The sequence below is a fragment of the Sminthopsis crassicaudata genome, chromosome 4 (genome assembly GCF_048593235.1).
Source record: "Sminthopsis crassicaudata isolate SCR6 chromosome 4, ASM4859323v1, whole genome shotgun sequence".
NCBI classification, from domain to species: domain Eukaryota; kingdom Metazoa; phylum Chordata; class Mammalia; order Dasyuromorphia; family Dasyuridae; genus Sminthopsis; species Sminthopsis crassicaudata.
This window is the reverse complement of record NC_133620.1, coordinates 393737433-393746296: the sequence shown is the minus strand read 5'-3', so window position 1 is coordinate 393746296 and position 8864 is coordinate 393737433.

Below are 8864 nucleotides of genomic sequence, written 5' to 3'. Positions count from 1 at the left end.
TTTGGAAATAAACACACAATTCTGCTTCCCAGTTGAATATCCATTTCCTTTCTTCATTCTGCAAGAAATGGCAGGTGCTGATTCTACCTAACTAACTAAACATAGGGAAAAGGACAAAAGGAATTGGATGGGCAAAAAATGATGACATACATGTTTGACCACATTCAGCCACGTAAGGGGGAGGATAGGAAAGATTAACAGAAAACCATTAAGGCTGTTCCTCTTTTGCTCAATGAGATTGAAACCAAAAGTAGCCCAACTCCCAAAATGGGAGGGGTCAGAGTGACAATGATGAGCAATTTCAGAAAATGATCAAATGTTAAAAAGGAAATTACAAAAACATTAAAAATCCAAGGCACAAACAATTGAAAGTAATGTTCCTAAAGGGAAAATTGAGAAATCTCAAAAAGAACAAAACAAGTTAAGCAAAATTCAATAGTACCTAATGAAGGAATCCTCTGGAATTCCCAGTGATCATTAGAGCCCTAGAAAAAAATCTTCAGAAAAGTTCAGAAAGAAAGTTCATTTAAGAAATTAAGGCTCACAACCTAGGTGTTATCCCTGACTCCTTACCTCTCACTGTTCAAATCCAATCTGTTGCTAAATACTATCAATTATACCTCCATAATTCTTGTGCATATATCCTCTCTTCTCTGCACTGGCACCGTCTCACCTCATCTCTGTAATATTGGTTGTTGGTCTCCTTGCCACAAATTTCTGCAAGCCAGCTCATCCTCCACTCAGTTGTCCTAAAGCATTGGCCTGACCACGTCACCATTCTGTCCATCCCACTCCATACATACTTAATAAACAACAGTGACTCCCTATTACCTCCAGGATCAAATATACAATTTTTTGTTTAAAATTCAAAGGCTTTTATAAACGGACCTCTGCCTGTTTTTCCATTCTCCCTATTCCTTACCCTTAGCCCTCACTGACAATGATTCATAACTGGTTCCTTTGCTATTCATTTCCTAACTTGTTTTCATATTGTCTTCCCTATTACACTGTGAGCTTTTTAGGATCAGGGATTGCCTTTCACCCTTCTTTGCAAGCCCAGCACTTGATATAATGCCTGACAATCCTAGGCACTTAACAACTGTTTCTTTGAATGACTAGTATGACAGTAGGTGTGCCCTTTTCCCTTTCTAGGTCTATTTCCTCATCTGTCAAATAGAGCAGGAGGAGGTTGGATTATATAGGAATCTATATTATAGAAGGAATCTGATTCTAAATGTGTGATCCTGTGACAATATGTAGGAGGTGGGGAATTCCTATGTATGAATGAATTATGTTTGGGAGCTTGAGTTTGGAGGACATTTCTCCTGGCTTTCTGATGCCCAGACAGCTAATGTAATAAGAGATGATAAGAGATCTGCAAAGTATTTTACGTGTCTCCTTTAATCCTCACAATAATCCCATGAATTCAATATAATAGAGATTATTCTCCCCATTCTACACATTAGGAAACTGAAGATTTGAAAACAGTGATTTTTCCATGGTCAAAGAGCCATTAACTTAGAGATAGGATTTGAATTAAATTCTCTTTCCCCTTCAAATCCACTTTGTTTCCTATCATTGTTTCTGTAGAAATAAGTTCAAGAATGTATTTCCTAATCAGCATCAACATCCATCATTTATGGAAAGTAATTTTACAAATTGAGGGTGTGAACCCCATAAGAAACAATGCATTTTGACAAAAATTGGTTGACAAATGTGGTTATTATGAATAATTATGATGATTTGTTAAATTATTCTAATTTGTTTTGTGCTCTGCCATAGTAGTTTTGATCTAAGGATTTCATCAGTCAGTGAAGTTATTCATTTGCCCTTATTTTTAGTAAGAGATTCTCAGTATTGAAATATTTCAAATAACACTGATGTTAATTTTTGGAATACTTTCCCTTGCAACTTCTGAGTCACTAGATGAAGATTCTGAACTAAGAATATTATAATGACATCAGACTTAGTCATAAAACAATTTTCATAGTGTTTAGAGAAAGGAGAAAAATTCAGGTGAATTCTAAGTTCCAGATCACTAATTGGATATTAGAGAAATTTCTAAAATAAATCATTACAAAACCTCTGCAGATGCTTCCAGTGACTTATACTCACACCCTTTTCCAAATCCGATAGACCTCAGCATTATGCTTTTTCAGTAAAGAGGTTATTTTTATAAGTGGCTTGTTCTTAAAAATGCAGTTTAGCATATTGTGGCTTCTTATAAATACAATGGAGTACACTTTATCACATTGTACTTGGGATTGAAGCTAGGTTGTGTCCTATTATAGGAAAAATACTCAAGAAGGCTAAAGTTTTATTCTCATTATTATTAACAACAATATTACTAGCAAGAAAATCATATAGCACTTTAAAGTTTGCAAAGCACTCTATAAATATTACCTCGTTATCTCACAATAATCCTGGCAAGATAGGTTCTATTATTATCCCCCTTTTAGATAAGAAAACTGAGGCAGGAAGAGAGTAAATAGCTTGCTGAGAGACATACAGCTAGTTTATATATTTGAACTCATATCTTCCTGATTTGAGATCTGGCTTCTTACTTCTTGGGGTCACCTAGTTGCCTCTTTAAGAATTTCATTATCTTTTGAGATCCTCACTTGTTGCTTAGATTTCAATAGCACTAGACATTTTCTAACTTATGCTCCCTTGTGAAAACTCCTTACCTCTCTTGACCTTGATTCTGAATTACTCTGAGCATCTTAAGAATTAAATTGAAAAGAATGCTGCCAGAAAGCTGTCATAATGAGGGTCTTTGAGCACTTGTCTTAACAATCCCTTCAGAGGTTCAGAATCTCTATACTTATTATCAACTATATTTATTATTGACATTTCCATAATTGTGAGTTATTGTCTGAAAGCAAGGATGTGTTTGGGGAAGAGAATTATCCATTCGGTTGGAAGATCAATTTTTGTGATAGTATGATGATGATTGATTAATATGGAATGAAACAAGAAAGATAGTCTGGAGCTATTTCTCTCCCAAACTTGTTCTGTTTTTAGATTTCTTTGGTCATCTCTACCAATGCCTTCCTTCCCCAGGATAATCATCACTGAGAAATCTCATTTTTTTAGTGAGAGTGAGTCTGCTGGTCTTCATATTTCATCAGTATCTTCTGCTCCACAGATAAGACTCTTTGATTAGAGAGCAGGGTGGTAGGCTCTAGGACCTCCATATAAAGAGGGGGTTTAGTACAGGTCTCCCCATTTTCTTCACTAGCTACACTGCTTTTCAATTTCTTTAGAACTTTTCCATCACCTACCAGTCCCTTCACTTTTTCAGTTTCTGTTTGGATGGTCTATTAAATTTTAAACTGCTTGAGTACAGGGATTGTTTTTTGTTTGTTTGTTTGTTTTTTAAATTTGTATTTGTACCTTCAGAATTCAGTGGAGAGCTTGGCATGTAAAGAGTTCTTAACAAATATATAGAATGAGTGATTTTATTTTGTCTTTGAGGCAATGGAGAAATACTGAAAGTTTTTGAACTGGGCAGCAACTTGATCACACCTTATCTGAAGAAGATTATTTTGATAAATTTGGAGAGGACAGATTGGAGAAGGAATTACTTGTTGCATGGAAACTGCCAAGGAGGAAATTAAAATAATACGCTCTTATTTGGAAAAAAAGAAAAAGATATCTTTCTGCTTAAAAAAGGGGTCTGGAGTCTGGAAGAGATGAATTAAAATTTACCTAAGTTTGAGTATTGACAGATGCCCATCAATTGGAGAATGGCTGAATAAATTATGGCATATGAATGTCATGGAAGAAATTCTGTAAGAATTTATTCTGTAAGAAATTTTTATTAAATTATTAAATTATTCTGTAAGAATTATTCTGTAAGAAATGACCACCAGAACACTATCAGAGAGGCCAGGAGAGACTTACATGAACTGAAGCTAAGTGAAATATGTAGAGCCAGGAGATCATTGTACACAGCAACAACAAGATTATATAATGATCAATTCTGATGGAAATGGCTCTTTTCAGCAATGATTCAAACCAGTGCCACTTTTTCAGTGATGAAGAGAGCCATCTACACCCAGAGAGAGGACTATGGGAATTGAGTATGGACCACAAGATAGCATTCTCATTCTTTCTGTTGTTGTTTGCTTGCATTTTGCTTTCTTTCTCAGTTTTTTTTTCTTCCTTCTTGATCTGATTTTTCTTGTGCATCAAAATAACTATATAAATATGTATACATATATTGGATTTAACATATATTTTAACATATTTAATATGTATTGGACTACCTGCTAGTTAGGGGAAGAGATGGGGAGGAGGAGAAAATTTGGAACAAAAGGTTTTATAAGGATTAATGTTGAAAAATTACTCGTGTATATTTTGCAAATAAAAACCTTTAATTTAAAAAAAAAGAAATTTATCTCAGTTCCTTGTTAGCTGTGTGACCTGAAAATCACTTAAGTTTTGTTTACCTTACTTTCCTCAACTGCAAAAAATAGCATCAACCTCCTAGAGTTGTTATGAAGATCAAATGAGAAAATATTGGTAAAGCTTAGCATAAAACCTGGCATATAATGGGCACGATATAAATGCTTATCCCCCTCTCCATCCTTTATATTTTTTCTACCAGTTTTCACAATAATTCAATGAGATATTGAAATCTGAGTAACTTCTGACCACATTTTCAGAATGACTTACAAATTTTTTTCCAATAGAATTGCACAAATATTAACATATATATCTAAGTTTTATTTTTTAAAAAAGATGAAAAAGATATAAAGAAAAGTGATAGGGAAAATATAAAACTAAAATAGAAATATTTAAATTATGAAAAATAAATTTTAAAATTTAAGTACTGCATACAAATCAGAAGCCTTTCTGATATGATTGTGGCCTGATGGGCTACCTGGCCTGGGAATGAATGACTTTAGGAATACAACCTGAGAGAAGTAATTCATTAAGGATCCCTACTCTATTCCAATCAATGTTAATCAATTTGATAGAATCCTATCACAGTTCTATATATAAGAGCTGTGAGCTGCAGTTTACTTGCTTAACTATAGGAATTTTGCTGAAGACCTTTCACCTTTGTTTTGCCTTGTTATTGTGATCAAGTCCTTCGTGGCAGAGATCATAATGACATGGAAAGACCCCCAAAATACTTTTGAATCTCTGGATCAATCACTTGTCCAATAGGAGCAGATTTTGTGACTATATAGGTAACTGACTGTGATAGCTTGTACCATTTCCTCCTGTCCATCTTATGTGGAGATATTCTTTGCTTCACCTAAATTGTGACCTGCTGACATATTATTTTGCTTATTCAATGGTATTATTCTATATTTGGTATAGCTGTTCCAGAATGTCTGGATATCTAGCCTATAAAAATAGGGCCCTAGAAGGAAGTGACATCTGAGATCATGAAGAATATCTGTGATCCACTTCATTAGAGGGGACCATGAACTCTTTAATAAAGTACCATTGGCTCAGACCTCTGCCTTAGTTTCTCTTATTGTAGGTGGGATGATTTTAAACTCTACAGACCCTTGGAGATGATATGATATGGGCTTCAAATTGTTTATCTTAAGAATATGGTATCTCTGCCTTTAGATTATCTTGCCTTAATTTACATTTTATGGCTAGCTATGATGGGAGTGCCTGGAGTGAGATGCTTTACCTAACTACTCCTCAGCTCCACTTCTAAGTCATAAAATTAGTATGCCATTGATATCCTGGAGCTAATGACTAACAATGAAATGCTTAAACCCCCCCACCCCCCCAAGTCTACTTCCAAAATCAGGGATATAAAGCACCTGGTTCACTTTTCCTATAAAATTACATATTTGTACTCCCTCTTCTTCATTAACTCCATTTTGTAATTAAGCCTGTTGCCAACAGCATTATAAAAATATTAAAATCTTTGCCTCTTGATTTGGAAATGTAGGTCTGAACCTATAAATTCTTTTGGGATATTTCACAACATTAGCCTAGAACCCAAATACTTTTGGAATTTGACACCCATGCACTTCAAAATTTTCCCAGGAATTGGAATTTTATCTTTTGGAGATGATATACTCAATTATATTTAAGACATAATTGTGTTAGCTAATATACAGAATTATTTTATTATAATAATATATTAAATTAATATACTATAGAATATTTATACTTATAGTATAGTATGTTTTAGTATATTTATCAAATACTAATATACTAAACTAAAAAAAAGTGTTGTATTATGTGATGGACAATTTCCATTTTTTAAAGCTGCACTTTTGTCCCTTCTCTCCTCATTTAAATAAATCAAATGAAATCCCTTATTAAACAATACTCAAATAAATAATTTAATTTTATGATATTGGTAAACATTTAAAAAATGTTGTTCAGAAAGTTTTGTTTTTTTTCTCTTTTTATTTAGGAAGAAAAATTAGTTATGATTTAGCATTTCATTAGTATAAGGAGAGGAAGATTTGGTTCTCCAGTCCTCAGTTGATGTTACAAGGTATAATTAAAGATGTGTTTAGCTGAAGAAGAAAACTAAAAACTCTTTCTTGGATGGCCCCCACTCCATTAGGGGGTAGAACCATTTTTGTCCAGATACTGAGTCTCAATTGTCCTCAGCTTGACTCCAAATAAAGGAGCCTTCTTTGAGCATACCTGATAAAGTCTTGGCCTGCTAGGGGTAGAGATCCCCTTTAGCCAGCCATGAGTTTGAGGCCTATTGGTTACCCTCAATCTGGCTTAGCCCATCTGCCAAAGTAGTTTTACCACAATATGGCTGTTGGACATTCTAGGGCTTCTTGGAGCCATAAGCGTGTGAAGACTTCTCCTAGTAAAATGAATGGGTTGAGGAGAAGAATTTGTTGCAGTGGCCATAATGGCTGTTGAAGAAAGTGCTATGGAGTGCTTAGAGCTTGGTTAGTCATTGAAGATTGCAAGGGCATCCACTGTATTCTTTTTGATTTATGTTATATTACTATTTTAGCTTGGCTTTCCACTCACATGCCAACAGCAAACCCTATCTCTGTGCTTATTCTAGTCGCTATTGAACACAGAGATTCTCTTCATTAGGCCTTTTTCCCAAGACAAGGGGAACACAAGCATAGTCTTCCATATGCAAGTCAATGTAGTAAAACAAACCCAATAATTCCATCCCTAACCAGTAGCCTCAAGGGTATACTTCTGTGGAAGATGGAGTAAGAGGTGGGATGCCCTGGCATAACTAATTGCACAATAATATAAATTAAAAATTTTTTCATTTCAGTATTTTACTTGTGAGCTTCCTCTGAATTACACTTAGAGATGAAAGAAAATGGTAGTCTCTGTGATATCTTCTAACCCTCCATCTGGCTTGCTCACTTCCATAAGCTCTCCAATTCCTCCTATTGTCCAATTCTACAAGCTCCTCTCTAATATTGAGGTCAGAGATCATAGAGATCCAAACAAAACCTTACATAGCACTTCCTTATCTCCTTTCCCCAGGTTTTCCCTCAGGTCCTTATTTTTTTTTTTTTTTTTTCTTTTTCAGGCTTTTCCTTACAAACATGGACCTTGATCTAAACCATTCTTCTAAATAACTCCCAGTGTAAATGTAATGAATTCAACCACACTTAAAGGTACAGCCAATTTCACATTACATTTTTATATTTTTTTCACATTATTAATTTAATGACTTTGACGTGATTGGTGAAAAAATTCACTAGTTTAGAGGGACCTTGAGCTTGCTATAGTTGCCTTTTCCATGTTATTGTTATTAGGTTATACATACATAATAGTAATGATAATGATCTAGTAGCAGTAAAATGTTTCAGTAGACTATCATTGTTTTTTCAAAAGCATGTAGATACTTCATTGTATTACTTAGGTAGACTGAGGTATTTGCATCTATTAGTAGCACCTACTCAGGGAAGGCTTACAATTGTTTGAATGAAACAGACTAGCTACTTATTATTTTTGAAATTCATTTTTGTACAGATGCTGCAGATTGAAATTCTGAAAGGAATGAGAATAAGTAATGTAGAGACCCAAATAGGAAAATGTAGGGTAACAAATTTAAATCATTTTTCTTTATGGACTTACTTATAGGTGATGTAATAAGATTTGTAATTTTAAAATATTTCAGTCAAAAGAAGCAATTGAAAAGCTTATTTTCAGGACAAAAGTAGACTTTTGCTTTTCTTCTCAGTTTATTGTGTTTATGTGTGTGTGTGTATGTATGTATGTGTATACCTGTGTATGTTTTATGCAACAATTGTGTTTGTATCTATATATGTAAAATCATACCTTCAAAAACATCGTAGGCCAATTGTTAAAGGAAGTACAAAAAAGCCATTGAGGAAAAAATGTCTTAAAAACCAGAACTAGTGAAATGGAAAGATAGGTATAAAAATTCATTGAAAAAAAAGTGTTCTTTAAAAAGAAGTGGCTCTGTGTGTGTGTGTGTGTGTGTGTGTGTGTGTGTGTGTGTGTGTAACTCCAATGAAGCAAACTTCTTTTAAAAGTAGAATTAGGCAAATGGAAAAGGACATGCAAAACTGAAAAAATAATTTGTAAAAATCAGAATAGAGCAAAAGGAAGCTAATGACTTTATGAGAAATCAAGAAACAATCAAACAAAACCAAGAGAATAAAAAAAAATAGAAGACAACATTAAACATCTCATTGGAAAAAACCAATGATTTAGAAAACAGATCTAGGAGAGATACATTAAAAATTATTGGACTACCTAAAAGACATGATTTAAAAAAAAAAAAAAAGATCCATGTCTAGGTTTTAGTGTTTCATGGAATTGCCAAAGGAAAACTACTTTGAATGAGCAATACCACTTTTAGGTCTCTATTCCAAAAGAGATTTAAAAAAAAGAAAAGAAAAGAAAAGAAAAGA